Here is a 20,733-nt window from a genome sequence, read left to right as displayed (position 1 = left end):
TGGGCTTGGAGCCAGGAAGACTCATCTTTGAGAATTCAAATCTGGCCTCAAACACTTACTAGATGTGTGATCCTGGTCATTTAAACCTGCTTGCCTCAGTTTCTCATCTGAAAAATGATCTGGAGAAGGAAATAGCAAACCACACTAGTATTTTTTGCCAAGAAAACCCCAGATGGGGTCACAAAGAGTTGGACATGACTAAAAAACACCTTAACATTATTTCAGTCACTGCAATCTTTCAGATTTCTTCCCTCTGTCTCTACCTTAGGTTCAGGTTCCCATCACATCTGATGTGCACTACCATTAACAATCCTTTCTCCAGTCCATTCTTCATTCAGATGCCAAAATAATCTTTCTAATTCATAAGCCTAATAACCATGTCACTCCCCTATTCAAAAATCTTCTGTGACTCCCCACATTCTACAGGATCAAAATACAAGTGCTCTAGCTTGGAACTTGAGGCCCTCCTTGAATCTACCTTTCTAGTCTTTTTTCACTCACATTTCCTCACTCTCCTTCGCACACTCCTTATTCTAGCCAAATTGAGCTCTTTTCTACTCTTGGACATCAAGTAGCCTCACTTCTCAGCATTTTCCCAGGCTGGAACCCCCTCATTCTACTCATTCTACATATCACTACCCATTGAAATTCCTCTCTCCCTTTCAGGTCCAAGTCAGCTGTCATATCCTGGATGAAGCCTTCCTGATCCCACCCCAGCCCCAGCCCCAAGCTGAAAGTGATCTCTCACCTCTTCAAAATTCTTATTGCATCTTGTCTGGCTCTATCCTTTACCCCTATGACATTCTACCTTCTATCATAATTATTAATATAGATGATTCCTCTACCTTCCTCATCCTCGTGGGACTGTAAGCTCCTTGAGACAAGAACTGTGTTGTTTCTCAACTTCATACCCCTTGCCACAGAGGATCTGCCCATAGCAAGTGTTCAATAAATCTTTGTTAATTGGATTAGTCAAAAATACGCATTTTACACTGATCATACACTCCCTTGTACTATAGCTATTTATCTTGCCTGTGACAGACAAAGACTGGGTCTCACACATCTTTATACCCCTGTCCCCCATCACGTGCCTTGTAGGAGTAGGTCCTCAATAAATATTTGTTGAGTGAACAAACCTCTATCTGAATACACTAGATTGCTACTAAAGAAGTTCAAGGATTTCAAGCAAGGCTGTCTCCACCACCACATCACTAAGCCTCCTTCCTCTTGCCAACCAGCCATGTATCTCTCAGTGCATTCTACTGAACCTGGCACCATCCCCCCAGGTTTGCACACCCACACAGACCTGCAGCTTCAACCGGTTCCAGAAGCCAGCTTGAAAGCCTGTTCACTCCTCTAGGCAAGATCCCTCTTCTCAACCCCAACAGCACGTGGGAAACCATTCCAGCACATTTGGCTTTCGATGTATTTTTGGTTTCCAGCAACAAATAAAAATAGTTTCAAGGACATGGGGGGGGGGGGGGGAGTAAGGGGGGAAAGGGGGACCCAGTCCCACAAGGTTCCAGGATAAAAACCGAACATGTACAATTCCCCATCTTTTTCCTTTTCTCTCCAAAGGAGCCAGTGCTGATTGGTTGTCTTAGTATTCAAATCTGATTTTGGTAACTCTCTACACCCTCCCCCCAAGCAAATCATATACATAGCACTCTAAAGTTAAAGTTAGCGGCCCCTCAGCCTTAAAAGTAAGTAGTCCAAAGGGCTTTAAAAGACTGCCTGTCCTTTGATCCAGCAATACCACTACTGGGTTTGTACCCCAAAGAGATAATAAGGAAAAACGTTTGTACAAAAATATTCATAACCATACTCTTTGTGGTGACAAAAAACTGGAAAATGAGGGGGTGTCCCTCAGTTGTGGAATGGCTGGACAAATCATAGTATATAATGATGATGGAATACTATTATGCTATAAGGAATGATGAACTGGTGAATTTCTACATGAACTGGAAAAGCCTTCAGGAACTGATGTGGAGAAAATTGAACAGAACCAAGAGAACACAGAAAGTGAAACATTGTGGAATGATCAAATATAATCAACTTTGCTACTATTAGCAATGCAATGATCCAGGACATTTCCAAGGGACTTATGAGAAAGAATGCTATCCACATCCAGAGAAAGAACTGTGGGAGTAGAAAGGCAGAAGAAAGGCATTTGATTTATCACTTATTTACATGGGTATGTGATTTGTGGGTTTGGGTTTTTAAGAGATTATTAAAAATGAATAATATGGAAATAGGTATTGAGTGATATAATTCATGTATAACCCAGTGGAATTGCTTGTTGGTTCCAGGAGAGGGGAGGGAAAAGGGGAGGGAAAGAACATGAATCATGTCACAATGAAAAAATACTTTAAAATTAATTAATAAAAATAAAGTAAGTTGTCAAATGCCTAAATGGTGTGAAACATTATACTTTGCCTAAAAATGTCTAACTTCCTGAAAAAAGGTCTGAAATCTCATCATTCATGATTAATTTCACCAAATCAGAGTCTGAGAGTAACTTTAGAGCTGCCTAGTCCAACCCATAAACAAAAGAAATCCCCATGATACCATATCCAACAAGTGGTCACCCAGTTCAAAGAACCTCCAAGAAAAAGAAATTGATCCACCTTCAAGGTAGCCTGGTCCAATTCTGGAATGGAGTTATTTCTTTGACTCTTGAAAATTAATCTCAGCCCTCCAGCTAAAAGGAATTCCACCTCAAAAATCTGTAGCACTTGAATCTCTCTCTTATTCTCATCATGCTATATTGTATCTAACATGTTTATAGATGACAATTCCTTCCCCTACCCCCTACCCCATTTGATTATACGTTCCTTGAAGCCAAGGACTGTGCTCCTTTTTCTTATTTGTATCCCTGGCATACTGTAGATGTTAGCAGGCTGCATCATAATAATTTTTACATGAGAAACATCATGGCAGGCAAATAAGATCAAAAAAGGAAGAGGACTGGTGAGCTATATATAGATATATTCTTCTAATTCCTCACCTTACATCCTAGAATCAATACTATATTGGTTCCAAGGCAGAAGAGTGGTAAGGACTAGGCAATGGGAGTTGAGTGACTTGCCCAGGGTCACACAGCTAGGAAGTATCTGAGGTCAGATTTGAACCTAGGACCTCCTGTCTCCAGACCTGGCTCTCAATCCACCTAGCTGCCCCCAGATTGGTGATACTATTGAGAGTAATGGATAAACAAAGGTTTATTTGTTTATTTGTTTGGGGTTGGTTTTTTGCAGTAGAGAGAGAATATCATATCAACTATGTGTAGGACTCCTTGCTTGTTGCAATGGTTGCAATGGATAATAGATATTAAGAGGAGTGATTTAAAAAGAGAGGGAGGGAGGGAAGGAAGGAAGGAAGGAAGGAAGGAAGGAAGGAAGGAAGGAAGGAAGGAAGGAAGGAAGGAAGGAAGGAAGGAAGGAAGGAAGGAAGGAAGGAAGGAAGGAAGGAAGGAAGGAAGGAAGGAAGGAAGGAAGGAAGGAAGGAAGGAAGGAAGGAAGGAAGGAAGGAAGGAAGGAAGGAAGGAAGGAAGGAAGGAAGGAAGGAAGGAAGGAAGGAAGGAAGGAAGGATGGAAGGAAGGAAAGAAGGAAGGAAGGAAGGAAGGAAGGAAGGAAGGAAGGAAGGAAGGAAGGAAGGAAGGAAGGAAGGAAGGAAGGAAGGAAGGAAGGAAGGAAGGAAGGAAGGAAGGAAGGAAGGAAGGAAGGAAGGAAGGAAGGAAGGAAGGAAAGGAGGGAGGGAAGGAGTCAATGAAATATTTTTTAAATATGATAGGAAAATATTATTTTTATATGTAACAGGGGAAAAATAAAATATCATTTTAATATACATGATATAGCATCCAGGGTTGCTATAAGAATAAAATAAGGTAATATTTATAAGATATTTTACAAATCTTAAAGCACTATATAAATGCATGCTATTTTTGTTGTTATTCAAAAGAGAACAGAAGAGAATTCAGGAGACACAGACAAGCAGGGCAGCATTGGACCTACTGAATTTAATATATATATATATATATTTTTTATTCCAATAACAAATGTACACATAAGTTTTCCAAAGTTACATGATTCGTGTTGTCTCTCTCATTTGTTCCCTCCCCACTCGCAGAGCTGACAAGTAATTCCTCTGGTTTATACATATATTATCACTCAATACCTATTTCTATTAATATATAGTTTTTAAAAATCTAAGTTGTACATAACAAATATTCAGAGTGTCATCTGCAATCTTCTTTTTCTGTTCTTTGCATAAGGAAATGTTCATGTTTGTTGATGTTTGAGAAATTTAAAACAACTTTTTTTTTTTAAGTTTTGTTTGGAGTTTAGAGAATTAATGGCAACCTTGTTCTGACTACTTGATGACCCTGAGGGATAAATGCTGACGATGGAAGATGATGTTGGGGATCCTGGGAGAAGAGAAACTACAGAGGGATGGAAGGGGAGGGTTGAAGAACTTCCAGACCTTGACAGTTATGCAGAAGGTCAGCTCCTAGAGGTCACAGAGGGGATCCAACCCACAAGCTCTCCATTGTTTCCCAAGGGACAAATATAGCTGCTGAGGAATGCTTCCTCAAACACAAGAACCCTGTCTAGGCATTAAAGCAGGGAGGACCCACAAATTATTCTAACTCCTAATCATTCCTATATAGTCTAACACACAAGGACAGTTGCAGAGCTGCCAAGGTTTCCCTCACCTAGAACGGTCTACTTCCTCTCCCAAAAACTGGAAAGGATAGGGACAGCTAGGTGACTCAGTGGCTAGAGATCCAGGCCTGGAATCAGGAGGACCTGGGTTCAAATCCAGTCTCGGACACTTCCTAGCTGTGTGACCCTGGGTAAGTCACTTAATCCTGTGAAGATAGGATTAACTCTCCCCTTGTCTATTTTTAGCTAAGCAAACCAAGAACTTAAAGTACCCCTACTTGACACTAAGTAAGAGAGTTGGCAAGTCACTTACTAGAGTAAGCTCACACCTCCAAAGGTCACTGCCCCACCTCCTTGGGCTGTGCTAGGCAAATTGAAAGACTGAGATTGGTTCCCGTAAAGTGGGGGAGTGACAGGAAGTAAGGTTAAGAAAATTGCTTTTAAAAGGCCAGCTCCAGAATTCAATCATTCACTCTGCCTCAGTGAGCCAGACTGGAAGGAGGAGACTTTTTCCCTGGATCATTTGGCAGCTTGCTGAGTGAGTAGCTGGCCTTCCTTTCCTGGCTTTTGGAGAAATTGGTTCCAGAGATTCCTGCCTTGGCTTTGGAGGAGGCTGCATTGGTGGAACCCTGACTGAAGACACCATCAGGACTTCCGAATGAGGATTATTGGGAAATCCATGTGGAAATAGAGCCTTAGGGAAGCCCTGCTAGGGCTGAGCCTGGCTTCGCAGAAGGGCTGGTAGGCTTATTAGAATCTGTCTATCTACATGTTTCCACTTTCACTCTTTCCACTTCTTTGTAAATAAAGCTGCTAAAAGTCATTTTGACTTAAGCTGTAATATTTTTAAATTGGTGACCACAATATTACTTTAGAACTTTCATATTAGCATAAAAACCTAAATTTAAATTCTTACAATCCCAATAGCCCAGCCCTTGTCCTTCTTTCTTTGAGTTGTTACTGAAACAGAAGGTAAGATTTAAAAAAAAAAAATAGGAGAGGAGGCTGGGAAGAAAAGATCAAAGGGAAGAAGACTCCTCCTACTCAGGTCAGGCTGAGTAGAGACAGAAAGCAGTCATTCCCAAGGCCACATCTTTCTTAGTCTTCCCCATTCCTATTTCTGGGCTTCAAAGTGACCACTGATTGAGCTCTCTCCATCACTTCCTCTTGACCCATTCTTTCAGTTAAGTACAGTGTGAAAGGAATGCAGAACTTGAAGTCAAAAGATTCTAGCTACAGTGAACAATTTTATTACTCTGGACAAATCACTTGACTTTTCAGGGCCTCTGTTTCTTCTTCTGTAAAATGAGAATACCTGGAATGTCTTCTCAGAGTTCCCTTCCAACTCCAGGTTTGTTTGTTTGTTTGCAGCCTAGAGCAGTGAATGTGAATTTTTATTTCTCCAGAACAACTAGAGAAAGTTGTGCATGTGCACTCTAGTCATGTACAACAGACATTTATTAAATATCTGCCATGGGCAAAACAATGTGCTAGACGCTAAGAGGGATACAGAGTGGAGATCAGAAATTATCCCTACTCTCAAGGAGATGACAGTCTCTAAAGGAAGCAGAACAAACGTACACTATAATAGTACATTACAAGAATGATATTGAGATGATAGAGCTAGAGCTGGAAGAGACCTCAGAAGCCATCCAATTTAATTCCTTTTTTTTCATAGATGAGGGAACTAAGATCCAAGGAGGTTAAGTGACTTGTCCAGGGTCACACAGGGAAGTATTAAACCTAGTATGGTATCATACTTTCTTTTTATTACTAGACTTACAGAGAATAGAGGCATAGTCCCTCATTTCATAGACTAGAATATTGAGACTCCAGAATAAATAATGACAAACCCACACCATGGGGGTGGGAGTGCAACAAAATAGGGGAGTTCTAGCCTGGATGATGTAAACCAGAGGCTTCGTGCACCTTGACACAGCCAGGGGAGCTGTGGAAGCCTGGCAAGAACTTTGAAACATTGGCAAACTGATATACATTAAGCAAATTAAGCTATGGTGATACTATTCTTTGGGTTGGCATCCCAGTCAGTGCAATGTCTCTTCTCCTAAGAGTCAAAGGAATAGATGAGGTGGCCCACGGTTGCAAGATGATCCTACTGGAAACCACAATGATGATTACCTTAGCATGTGGCATTCTTCCATGTTCTGCCCCTCTCCCCACAAGAAAAGGCAAGATTCTCTCCCAAACAAATCAGAAATATCCCACCACCTGGAAATGTTTCAGTGCAGACAGTGCTGACCCCCAAAGAAGTCAAACCCCAAGTGGGCATGAAATGGACTGAAGACATTAATATTTTCATTATGTTCCAGTTCTACATAATAATAAAACTGGAAAGAGAGATTACTAGTTTTATTCTACTTTTTTGTCAAGAGTCCCCTCAGCTCCAAGTTCATAACAACTTACTGCTGATCACTGTAGGGCAATTATATGTAAGAAATGACTTCATTCTTGAGCCTAGATTAGATGAAATAAGCAGTGAAATCAAAGAATGTCTGAAATCTAGAGATTAAAAAAATTGAAAAACTTGATGTCATTGAAAATCCTCCCTATAAACTCCAAAAATTACATGTAGCAGTAGTGATGATGATGGGGGGGGGGGGGGGGGGAGATGATGATAACAGCTGCCATTTATAAAGCATCTTTATACTTACAAAGTACTTTATATATGCTATCTCATCAATACTCACAACGACCTCTGGGTATTTTAAGCCTTACTCTACCCATTTTACAGATGAATAGACTGAGCTCAGAGAAGCAAATTGACTATAATAAGGAATACAGAGGGGAATCAAAACCAATCCTGGCCCTCAAGTCCAAAGACCTGTCTACTACATGCTCCTTTTGCTACTTACTTCCCCAAAGACCCTTGCCCAGCTAGTCAGTGGCCAGGATAATAAGCCTAAAGCTCAGATCTCTTGGTTCCCAGATCAGGGCTCTTTTCACTCCATCATGTGAAGGGTACTTCCCCACCCTGCTCCCTTCCTAAAGCCCCCAAAATAGATTTGTTTCCTGTTTAAATTCCTCTCACCTCAGTTCCATAAATATTCAGTAGGAGCCCAATCCAAACACAAGACTGGTCCTTCAGGAGCTAAGCAACAAGACCTAGAGATACCCACCAGACACCTATTTCTGGCTATGACTTGGTCTAAGCAGAATAAGCAGCCTTCAGCTGTTTCCCTCATTGGCAACCCGCAGCCCAGGCAATGGGAGCCTAACCCCAGCCCAGCCCTCAATGGCACCATTGTTTGCTTGCGTTTGGAACTCAGCTAAGGGAGCCTGGCTCCTTGACATGCCCGAGGGTTTGGGGTCAAGAGCAAACTAGGGACGCCAGCCACCAGAGCTGGGTGGTTGGTGGGGGTGGGAACCAGGCACTAGGGAACTGAATGGATATGAATGCCTCCTAGGAATGGCACTTGGAAGGCAAAGGATCCCAAGGGTGGCACCAAGGGGTAGCAAACGTACAACACAACTCACACACATAACAGATCACACTCAGAAAGAATGTCCTCTGCTTTTTCTCTCCCAACAATGACGTATTTCCCACCATAGCAGGATCCACAGAGACCTGCAGCAGGCCTGGAAGCTGACTGCTCAGTTTAAAACAAAATCACCTTCTCTTCCTAAGATCAGAGGATTTGAAGCTGGAAGGGACCATAGAGGTCATCTAGTCCAACCCTCTCATTTCACAGATATCTGAAGCTTCACCCTGCCTCCCACCAGCACTGAGAGAAAATCTGGGAGATTTAAGCCCATTCATTCATTTGTTCATTCAACAAATATTCACCAAGTGCCAACTGTGGGTGAGGTATAAAGGACAGCAAAAGCAAGATACTCCTTTACTTCATTCAACAACCCTATCTGCACAAAGCTCCTAGCTAAGTACTATGAAGAAGAGGAAATCAATAAGCTTTGAAGTGGTAGTTCCTAGCCCACAATTACTAAATGGTCAAAAAAGCAGTGTAGAAAGTGAGAGGATCAGAGTTCTAATCCCTCCTCTGCCATTTATTGTCTGACCTTGGGCAAACAAATTCACTTCTTTGGACCTCCATTTCCTCATCTATAAAATGAGAGAATTTAACCATGTGACCTCTAAAGTGTGTTACTGCTCTAACTCTAGAATCTTATAGTATGAAGAGAGTTTAAAAATACCTCTCCCCAAATTATTGTTAATCATTTTGAAAAACTGTTCAACCTCAACCTCTCCAGTAATCAAAGGAATACAAATCAAAACAACTTCGATCATCTCACACCCATCAAATTGCCCTCCCCCCAAAAAAGGAATTTTAAAAATGACAAAAAACAGTGTTGGCAGATTGGTAAAAAAAAAAAAAACACTCAATCCTGGGGATTTACAAACTTGTAGAATCTTTTTGGAAAGCAATCTGGAAGCATGCAGTAAAAGTTACAAAAAGAATTCTGTCTTTTGCCTCAATAATTCTATCATTATTGAGATTCTATCCTGAAAGTAATATCAAAAACAAACAAAAAAGCTACCTATTCAAAGATTTCCACCACAGCATTATACATAATTGCAAAAAAAAAAAATTTGAAGTAACCTACAGTAACTGCACAACAATAGGTGAATGGTTAAATAAATTGTGGTGCATTAATGTAATGACCTATTATAATGATATTCAGACCCACAGGAAGGAGGAATCTGGAAAGACCTTTATGAAACAACACAAAGTGAAGAAAACAAAAGTAAAATAATGGAGTACACATCACTTATGGCCAAAGAGGAGGAAAATTGCATGAGAATGAAGGGACAAAGAACTCTAGGAGTTGGAGCACTAAAAGTTTGTGAAACTTTGTTATTACAATGAATTTATTTGAATGAAAATAGTTCCCAAGTTTGATTGGAAGTACTGTTGGCTCTTCAGTGGTGTTTAAGATACTTAATAAAGCAGAAAACAATGAATAGCACAAGAGCCCTAACTGCCAGAAGCTTACACTCTAATCAAGGGAGAAAAGATGAATAGATTGAATGCAATGCCATAAGTACAGAATAGAAATAAAAACGTGGTACACCTTTGGAAAAAATGGAGCAATTTTCTTTCTTTCTATAGAAAGAGAGCTCCATGAAAGTCATTCTTTGATGGATATCTGCCACAAAGAGATGGCCCAAAGGTTATGCCAAAGGAATTCAGACTCTGGCAGGACCTACAAGACTGAAAAAGCTGTGGGCACAAGTTGCACGAGAGATCTCTAGTCTGTCATCCAAAGCCTGACCTTGCTAAACCAAGAGAAGTTCATGAGCAACTGTCATTGGAATGGTAAATGTTTTGGCCATGCTGACTCATAAAGGCCCTCCGCTAAATCATAGAGTCTGCATATGGATAAAGAAATGCTCACAAAGCAAAGTCACTGTCCTTAGAGTGTTGAAATGGAAGTGGGGAGATTCAGGGGGAGATTCAGGGTGAAGAGAAGAGGAGGATGCAAAAATGAGGCTTGAGGCAGACCTTGGAAAGGATAAGAAGAATCTGGAAAAGCAGAAAGGAGAGAGGCATATAATAGGATCTATATGAGCAGATACAGGGAGTAAAATCTCAAGTATTGGGCAAGTCTCCCTTCCCCTTGGTTCATGAAATCTTAAAAAGAGCCCAAGCAAAAGAATGAACTTTCAAAACATATGAGAGAGGAAAACATGATTTACAAAATTACTTCGTTTGATAACAAATACCTACTGAAGTGATTCATCATCCTTCATTTTTTCCACCAAGAAAGGCAATATTGATATAGTGACCAGATTCCTGGGTCCTAAGGCCAGAAAGACATGAGTTCAAATGCCATCTCTAGTTATCTGAGTCTCAGTTTCCTCATCCATAAAATGAGAATGAAAATACCCCTAGACCTACTTCAAAGTGTTGTTGATAGTCTCAAATGAGCTAAAAAGCACTTTGCAAACCTTAAAGTACTGTATGAATGTCAGCTATTATTATTGACCCCCTAAAATCTAGTTCACATGCTGCCTGAAAACTGTCATTTGCCCACGTTTGAGTTCCTGAGTCGTGTTTTGCTTATTGCAAACTCAAGCCAATCTCTTGATAAGTTAAGTTCTCACTTGAGAGGCTGAGGAGCTAGATATTGGGACCAAAATGCTGTCTAGCTACCTCCAAGCCAAGCTACCAAATACCTTTAAAGCAGTTCTCTCTGGAAATGACCTGAAACAGTCACCCCATGTTCAGTGAATCAGAGCACCCACTTTTCTGTCTGAGCTGGAACCAACTCTGTAGCTTTTAACAGTGCAATGAACCAGACCAAGAGAGTTGAAAGTCCACTGCTTCTCTGAGGCCAAAGGGAAATTCTTGCCAGTCCCTCCAATACAAATAGCCCCTGGAAGAACACTGGAGTCCAAACTTCACTAAAAAGATCGTAAGTCCAAAATATGCCCTCTATTAGCCAGAAAAGAAAGAAGCCAGGGTTTTCTTGGACTTAAAAACATCCCAGAAACAGGCAAACACAGCCCAGCAGGAGTCTTATCAAGATAATTTTGTAAACACAGGGCCAACACATAACTCATAACAATTCTCACTGGCACCAGGGCTTAATTTATTGTTCCATGTGAATTCTATGGCATTGTGACTGGACTCCCAGGACAAGCTGGCCCCTCTAAACCAGCACCCAGAGCCTCAAAAGGGCTGTTCTAATAAGCTCCAGAATATTGGTGCCTTCTGAAAGTGAACCCAGATTTCAGTCCATTTTCTATAAATTTTTAATAGCTCCAAGTCTTTTTCCTGGTTCTAACCTCAGGGAAGAAAAATAGCTTTTGGGAAAAATACTTCCGGGTTTGCCAGCAACTACTCTTTACAGTTAGTTTGATGATTTACAAAAATGTAGGTGTCCCTCTTCCCCATTATCATGATCCAATTATTAAGTTTATCCTCTTTGCCCAAGGCAATAGCCATCCTGGCTTCTACAGGGCAAAATCAGGGACCAGCCATATTTTTAATTATTTTCAATGAGTATTTTCTGAAGTTCAAATGGTATAAACATTCATTTATTCATTCAATGTGCTCTGAATAGGCACCTATTATGTGCCAAGCACTATGATAGGCACTAGGGACACGAAGGCAAAAATGAAATAGTCACTGCCTTCAAAGAGCTTATAGTCAATCAGGGGAAACAAAGGTGGTAATAACAAATATTGTAACATTTGTTGTAATTTGTCTGTTAACATGTGTCACCAGAAAAAATAATATAAACTATGAAAGTAGTGAAAACAAAGTAATATGAGGCAAGGGGAGCTAAACATCTGGGGCATCGAAAAGGAAGAGATGCCTGAGCTGAGTCTAAAGTATAGTTCCACTTAGTTCATTTCAATCTAATTTGGGGTTCTCTTCTTGTTCTTGAACTAAACAGGAAAGCTGGTTAGTGTGTGGACTATGCAGAAGGGGATTCCTACTGGAAACTATGACTTCTTGACATTCAGAAGAAGCAGCAGAAAAGAATTAACCAATCAACCAGAGCATTTGTTCAGTAGCTGCCATGTGTTTCACAAGTGCTACCTGACTGATCCTTACGATGCGCCCATGCAGGAGGATTCGAGTGTTCCTGGTGTCCTGGGGGTCTGGCGCATACACGGAGCACCTGGGATGGCATCTCTCCACATGTCCAGGCCAAGGAGCTTGCTTCCAGGGGAATCATGATGACGGCTAAGGACATTCTGTAACTGGTTCCAGTCTGCTAAGCACAGTAGTGAAAGGAGTCTCTTTGATTGGCTACGGAGACATTCAAAAAGATCCATCAACATCAGCCATTTTTATTTTTGCTTCATCTGCTCTTGGAGAACCTCAGAGACTCTTTCCCTTATCTCACGTGGTAAGAGACCATGTCATAAGTTCTTACTCTTAAGCCATATGGCCTGCTAAAAGGACCTTGGGCCTCAGTTTCTGTGTTTGTTCTTTTCCATTCTAGAAGAAAGCAATAGAATTTCTGTGACCTTATAAGTTTGAAAGGTCCAAAAGGAGCCCAGGCCCAGCAGTCACTAAGACAAGGAACTGAGATGCAGCCCTTGGATACAAGCTTTGTGGGATCAATGCTATGTAGGAACTGAGCTAAATCATAAGCTTTCTCCTTTCAGAGACCTAGGTGATACAGGAAAAAACATACCCACCCCTCAAGGTTTGTACTTTGTTCTTGCTATATTTATGATTGCATCGATGCTTGTTCTTTGTTCTTGTATATCTAAGGAAATGTCCCTCTGTACAAATTCATTGATATGAAGTGGTTAAATAGAACTGGATCCTGGCCCTGCCCCATCCCCCACCAAAAAACTAGAGGGAACAGCTAATGAAGGTTCAAGCTGATGGTAGCAGAGAAGAGACCTTGCAAGTTCTCAGAGTACCCCAGAACCCTGAGGAGCAGAATAACAGCCTGGTTCTAGAAGAGTGGGCCAGATCATTCTCATTAAATCATACTTGGATTGCAGAAGGGGAAATAAGACTAGAGAAGTGACATAGTTGGGCCAGAGTCTTGCCAGAATTAAGGGATAAAACCAAGAATAGCTCCTGGTCCCAAGGATATAAAGGACATAAAATAAAACAAAGTGTAGTCAGATATGGCTATGGATTGCTAATCTCTTCAAGATGTATATTCCCTCCTCCAAGGCTTATTGCAACCCATCTAAACCTTTTCATCTTTTGTGATTTTTTCCTTGACCATTCCTCCTACAAGTTTCATGTTTTATATTCAAAAAGCTTCTCTATAGTAATGAATTTTCTGGTGTTGAATAAGGCTAAATCTCAGAATAAAAGCTTGCCCACACTCACTATCCTTATAAGGCTTTCTTCAGTGCAAATTTTGTAATGATGAATAGACCAGGGATTGTGCCTGGTACTGAAGGTACAAAGACAAAAATAGAATAATCTCCAACTTCAAAGAGTTTACATTCTCTTTGGGAAATAATCTAAGGATCATGTAACTATATATTATTTTTGTGGTTGTACCTATCAAGAAATCTTCTGCGATTGTAACATAATTTAAGATTAACCTCATCAAAAAAGAATCTTTAAGACTATGCCTATGTCAAATGCTTTATTGTAACCAACAAACAATATGCCCATAAACCCAGAAGGATCTTTCAGCTCAGTCAGTTGCATGACTGGGGAGATGCTGTCTACTTGAGAAAATTAACTGGCAAAAGCTCCTGGGTTTCTTTTTCACATTTCCAGCAATGATACCCTCAGAATGTTCATAGGACATGTCAATGAAGATTTCCTAGAGATAAGAAAGTAGGCTTATTGGTTAGTCATTGCTGATGATTTCTTGTTCATCCTTTTGTGTGTCTACCTTCTGTGGATTTTTCCATTCTTTCGGTATCATCTTTCTGTTGAGTTATCTTGAAGCCATTCCATGAGTGCCTGTAATTTTATGTTTTCTTCAGCACAGATATCTTCTATCTATACCTGGGCAAATGCAGCTGCTCTTCCTGACATAATCTTCTCAATTACCATTTCTACTTCCTCAAATGTGGTTCCACTGTCACCAAAGACATTCCTAGAACATCAAGGAAATGTTGGCAAATCTGTTCCATTTTACATTGCTTTGTTGTATTCTTTCCAGTTTCATCTACAAATGCTTTGGGGAATACATAATTTTTTAAAACGCTTACCTTCTGCCTTAAAATCAGTACCATCATTTCAAGGCTGTAGCCTGGTAATGGATAGGGTTAAGTGACTTGCCCAGGGTCACATAGCTAGGAAGTGCCTGAGGCCAAATTTGAACTCAAGATCTCCTATCTCCAGTCCCCCTCTCTATTTATTGAGCCATCAATATGCCTCTGGAAATATACAATTTAATTTAATCTCATGCCAAGATTTCTACAAAATGATTGCCAAATGGAAAGACATGGCAGTCAAAGGAATTCCCACAGAGAGTTTACATTCATTTGCAAAATGTTAGAGAAAGATATTACAAAAGATTATGAGCAGTATCTCCTGAAGTCACAGGAAAGGTATAGTCGGAGAAGAGAGGTTATAATGAGTCTTTCACCCAATCAGAAAACAAATTAAACTTGCAGAGCTTCACTATAAACCAAAATATTTGTTTCAATTCTGCAAGCATTTACTTAGTACCTACTATGTGAAAGGCACTATGCTAGGTACTAAGAATACAGAAAGATGAATAAATGACATTCTCTGCCCTCAAGTAACTTCTATTTCCCTTGCCCAGGTTGTATTCCATCACTAGAATATCACCTCTTGTCAACCCTGACTCAAAATCCTTTGTTGTTGTTGTTGCTGTTGTTGTTGTTGTTATTCAGTCACTCTTTGTGACTCCATGAACCATCCCCATGGACCAGGGCTATCCATGGGATTTTCTTGTCAAGGCTACTGGAGTGGTTTGCCATTTCTTCTCCAGTGGATCCTTTTCTCAGACAACCAGAGGTAAAGTGGCTTGTCCAGGGTCAGTCACACAGATAGGAAATATCTGAGGCCAAATTAGAACTCAGGTCTTCTGACCTCAAGTCAAATACTATATCCCCTGAGCCACCTAGCTTCCAAATCCCTACTTCCCTTCAAAGTTCAGCTCAAACAGCACTTTCTATGAGCATCCTGCCTGATACCTATGATTGTTAATACCCCCTCAAATCACCATGTATTCATTTTGTACATAGTTTATATTTACTTAACCATGAACCATGAACAGGTTGTATTTTCCTGGCATACTATAAGCTCCCTTTGGGCAGGAATTGTATCATTTTCCTACTTGCATCCCCAATGCTTGGTACAGAGTAGATACACAATAAGCAAATGGCTGATGATTGCTTGATTGATAAAGAGTATGTGACCTACACAAATAAATTCTCCAGTGTGAAAAGGTCATTGGAGAGATGATGACAGAGTCTTCTAAGAAAAACTGATAAAGAAAATAATGCTTTCATTTGGCAGGATCAGAGAAGCCTTCTTGGAAGACATATAACCTCGGGCCAGGTCTTGAAGGAAGAGAATTATTTCAAGCAGATGAGGAAAGCATGTGTTCTAGTCATGGAAGACAGTTTGTGCAAATGCATTGGTGATTGGATAGGACCTGCAGGATAAGGTCAAGTAACAACTAGCAGTCCAGTTCAACCGAAACTTGAGAATGTGAAAGGGAGTCATGTAAAATAAGGCTAAAAAGGTAAGCTGAAGCCAGATTGTGCAGGACTTGAGTCAAAAAGCATATATTAGTAGTAGACGAAGTCTGGATTTCATCCTATAGGCAATAGAGAGTCACTACCTCTTCTTTTTAGAAGGGGAAATAGCTAATAAGATCTGCAAATGAGGAAGACTATTTTGGCAATTATGTGAAGGACAGATTGGAGAAATGGGAAATTGGAGACACAGAGATCAATGTGAGGACCAAATATTAGAATATTCCAAGAATAAGATAGTAATGGCTTACACTAAGTGTGGGAACAAATGTAAGAAGGAGTGATGGTAGAAATGACCGAATCTGGCAAGTGACTGGATGTGGGATCAGGGTCAGGAAAAGTCAAAGATGAGCCAAATTCTCTAGCCTTAATAACTAGGAAATTGGTGGTATTTTCAATAGAAATAAGAAAGTTAAGAAGAAGGACAAATTTAGAGGTGAGGTGACTAAAACATTGTCCCAGGATACTGAAAATTAGAAGGCGCTGAACAGAACATGTGCTCCAACAGACAGAAATAATTGAGATTAACAACTATTTAGCAAGAATAATTAGCTAAAATAAGAAGTTATCGGACACTTTCTCCTAACACACCCAGGCAAATTCTTCCCAAGCCCAGTCCATGTCCTTTCCTCTAAACCAGAAATGGTCTTCTTAGCAGTGGCCTTATGCTGTTTCAGAGTGGCTAACCATGGGAGTCTATGTCAAATCTTTGACTCTGCCTGCACAAAGCACAAAGTCAAAAGTCTTCCCAGACTTAAACATAATGATATTATAAATAAATTAGGTGAACATAGAATAATCTACCTGTTAGATCTCTGGAGAAGGGAAGAATTTAAGACCAAACAAAAGAGAGAGAATATTACATGATACAAAATGAATAGTTTTGATTTTATTAAATTAAAAGGGTTTTATACAAACAAAACCAATATAATCAAAATTAGAAGAGAAGCAACAAACTGTGGGGGAAAATGTTATAACAAATTTCTCTGACAAAGGTCTCATTTCTCAAATATATAAAGGAAAAAAATATATATATATATATAAAGAAGTCCAATTTTAAGAAGCCAAACCATTCCCCAAATGACAAATGGTCAAGGGGTATGAATAGTCAGTTCTAAGAGCAAGAAATCAAAGCTATCAATAATCATATTAAAAAATGTTCTAAATCCCTCCTGATTAAAGAAATGCAAATCAAAATAACTCTGAGATACTATCTTATACCTGGCAGATTGGCCAATATGACAGTAAAGGAAAATAATAAGTGTTGGAGGGGATGTAGCAAAATTGGGACACTAATGCATTGCTGGTGGAGTTGTGAATTGATCCCACCAGTCCAGGAAGGCAATTTGGAATTATGCCCAAAGGGATTTTAAAGAATACATGCTTTTTGATCCAGCAATACCACTACTAGGTCTCTATCCCAAAGAGATTTTTTTTTTTAATGGGGATGAAGCTGTTTGTACAAAAATATTTATAGCTGTGCTTTTTGTGGTGGCAAAAAATTGAAACCTGAAAAGATATCCCTCAACTGAGGAATGGCTGAACAATTTTGTGGTATATGGTGGTGATAGGATACTATTGTGCTATAAGAAATGATGAAATGGTTGATTTCTACAAGAACTGGAAGGGCCTACATGAACTGATGTGAAGTGAAATAAGCAGAACCAGGAGAACATTATACACAGTAAATGAAACATTGGGGATGGTCAAATGTGATTGACTCTGCTATGAAAAGCAATGCAATGACCTAGGACAATGCTAAAGGACTTGAGAAAGAATGCTATGCACATCTGGAGAAAGAAATGTAGGAATAGAAATCCAGAAGGAAACATGATTTATCACTTATTTATATAGTATATGATTTGGGTTTTGGTTTAAAAATTACCCTATTACAAAAATGAATAATATGGAAATAGGATTTGAGTGAAAATATATGTGTAACCCAGTGGAATTGCTCGTCAACTACAGAAGAGGGGAGGAAAGAGAGGAGGGAGACATATAACCTTGGAAAATTTATGTATAGATTTGTTACTGGAATAAAATAAAGAAAAAAAATGTTTAAGTCTTACCAAGGTCTTCCCTCAACACTTCATTTTGAATTTCCCTTAAAACATTGAGTTGAGGGTCCCTTTCATGCTTCTTGCCTAGAGGAACAAAACTTATAGTTATGGCTCTGTTGAGAGTATAAGATGAGAAATTCAGTTCTGGATATGTTGAATTTAAAGCACCAGTGGAACATACAAGTATCTCCAAAAAAATCATTTTAAAAGATTCATGTGCACCAATCTGAGGCATTATTATCTACCTAATGGGAAATATATTTGTATATTATATATTAAATAAATTTTTCTTGAGTTTGGAGTTCATTTTTATCTTTGTATCCCTGGCACTTAGCACATAGTAAGATTTTAATAAATGTTTGTTGATTGATAGATTGATTTCTATTTTATTTTACAAAATGAAGCAAAAGTGAATTTATAGGCTACGGAGGCATTCAAAAGAAGATCTGACACTAGATACACTTGTTAGCACCAGCATTCAAAGCTTAAGAAATGTCCTACCCACCCTTCTACTTCCAAACCAAACACTGGTTCACTAACTAGAATTACAAAGCCAAGTGAGAGAAACTTACCTAGGTCAGTAGCCTCATTAGTTCTGAGGAGAGATAAGGTAGAAAGGAATGAAGAAAAAGAAAAGGGGGAGGAAGAAAGGAAAAGAAGCTAAGTGAGTAAGGGAGAGACATAGGAGAAAGAGAGAAGGAAACAGAGAGAAATAGGAGTGAAAGGGAAAGAGGTAACAAAGGAGGGAGAAAAAGAAGAAGAGAAGGGGGAAAGCGGGGAAGGAAGAAAGGAAAAGAGAGAAAAGTTGGAAATGAAGAAGAAACCAGAAAGAGAAAGGGGAAGAAGAGGAGCTCCCCCAGCCCTCAACTCTCTCCAGTGGCTTAGCTCACTTTAAGCACTTAAGGACAATGGATGAAATAAATAGCCAGTGCCTTCAGGCAACATGATCTAGCACTACAGAACACTGAACTGCATCTCAGAGACTGAGTTCTTAGTCTTCCACTGGTTGAAGCTGGGCAAGTCACCAGAACTCCCAAACATCACCAGGGTAGAGTGCAAAGTAAACTGGCTCTGGAATCAGGACATCTGGATTCAAATTCCACCTCTGATGTCTACTACCTATGTGACCTTAGGTAAATCACTTAACTCTCTAGGTATCTGTTTGATAATCTATAACATGAGAGGATTGGACAAGTTGGCCTTAAAAGTCCCTTCCAGCTCTATCATGATTCTATGATTATTGCTCAGGACTTAACCCTTAAGATTCCCTCAGATTTAACCCTAGAGTGACCAACAATCAGGCAAAATAGGAGCTAGTTCTCCATCCTCAGTTTAAGATAGCCTCTACCCTAAGCACCTGAGTCCTCTGAAATGGTATATTCAGCTGGGGATGTCATTATTATTTATAAAAGGAGATATACTCTCATTTAACTACCAAGTTCCATCCAAGGAGAATAAAGTGCTTTAAGTAGATGTTTTCATCTCACCTTGCCCAAGCCCTATGAACTAGAATTATTTCCATTTTACAGATGGGAAAACAAAAGGTCACAGAAAAGGTAAGAAATTGGCCAGGAGTCACTTAGCAAATTAAAATCAGAAGTGGAAATAGAATCCAGGTCTCTGGTGCCTGTCCAATACCTTTTTTCATTAGTAAGTAATTGTATGATTAAACAAAGCATCTCCACCTACTACCCCCCTCAAGCTATTGTCCTATATCTCTCCATCCTTTCGCAGCCAAATGCCTAGGAAAGTTGTTTATGTTGGTTTTCTCTGCTTCCTCTCCTCTCACTCCTTAGCCCTTTGCAATGTCTTCCAAGCTCATTATTCAGTTGAAAGTACTCTCTCCAAAGTTGGCAGCCAAATGCCTAGGAAAAGCTACTTATGTTCGTTGTTTCCCTTTTCTCTTTCCTCAGTCCTTAGCCTTTTGCAATGTCTTCCAACCTCATCATTCAATTGAAAGTACTCTCTTCAAAATTAACAGCCATCTTTTAATTGCTAAATCTTATGGTCTTTCCTTTTGATTCTTCTGTCTGTGCCATTTGACACTATAAACCACTGCCTTTTCCTGGATACTCTCCTCTTTTTCATAATACTACTCTTCTCTGGTTCTCTTCCTACCTGTCTGACCACTCTTTCCCAGTCTCCTTTGCTGGCTCATCGTTCATATGACACTCTCTAACTATGGGTTGTTCCCCAAGGCTCTGTTCTAGGCTCTGCTCTCTTCTCATCTTTCTCCACTGTCTCATACGTAATGATCTCATCTGTTCCCATGGATTTAATTATCATCTCCATGCAGATGATTCACAGATCTATATATCCAGCCCCAGTGTCTCCCTGAGCCCCATTCCCAGTTGCCTATTGGACATTTTAAACTGGCTGACCTCTCAAATCCCACACGTCCATAACAGAACTCATCATCTTTCCCTCAAGACTGACCCCTCTTCCTAACTTCCCAATTTCTGTCAAAAGCAGCCACCCATTCAGACTCCCAGGTTTGTGGCCTTGACTCCTCACTCTCTTTCATTCCACATGTCCAATCTTGCCACTTCTACGTCCAAGTCTTATATATCCAACTCCGTTTCTCTACTTCCCTAGCCATCACTTTAATATAAGACCTCATCACAGCTCACCTCCACTACTGCATTGACCTTCTGAGTGATCTCCCCTTCTCAAGCTAGGCTCTTCCTACTCTAGGCCATCTTCTACCAAAGCAATTTTCCTTAAACACAGATATGACCATGGCACTTCCTTACTCAATCAGCTCCAGTGGCTTCCTGTTGTATCTAGGATCAAATAGCAATGACTCTGTTTTGTTTTGTGAAATCTCTTATTATCTAGTCCCAACTTCTCTTTCTA

The 20,733-nt window shown here is 39.9% G+C and overlaps 1 long non-coding RNA gene across 5 annotated transcripts in view; it reads right to left on the bottom strand.

The window, feature by feature from the left end:
- Positions 1 to 20,733, bottom strand: part of LOC103101996 (uncharacterized) — a 93,143-nt gene that overhangs the window by 33,177 nt on the left and 39,233 nt on the right. For 2 of the 5 annotated variants that reach the window (XR_008915339.1, XR_001626588.2), the window contains exon 2: positions 17,887 to 17,961. This is a non-coding gene — a long non-coding RNA (uncharacterized LOC103101996). Of the gene's footprint in view, positions 1 to 10,370; positions 10,444 to 10,819; positions 12,183 to 17,886; positions 17,962 to 20,733 lie in introns of those variants that run through there. The other 3 variants (XR_008915340.1, XR_008915338.1, XR_008915341.1) reach the window with 2 other exon arrangements.

Source organism: Monodelphis domestica, chromosome 1, assembly GCF_027887165.1.
Source record: "Monodelphis domestica isolate mMonDom1 chromosome 1, mMonDom1.pri, whole genome shotgun sequence".
NCBI lineage: Eukaryota > Metazoa > Chordata > Mammalia > Didelphimorphia > Didelphidae > Monodelphis > Monodelphis domestica.
This window is presented reverse-complemented; position numbering and strand designations above follow the sequence as displayed.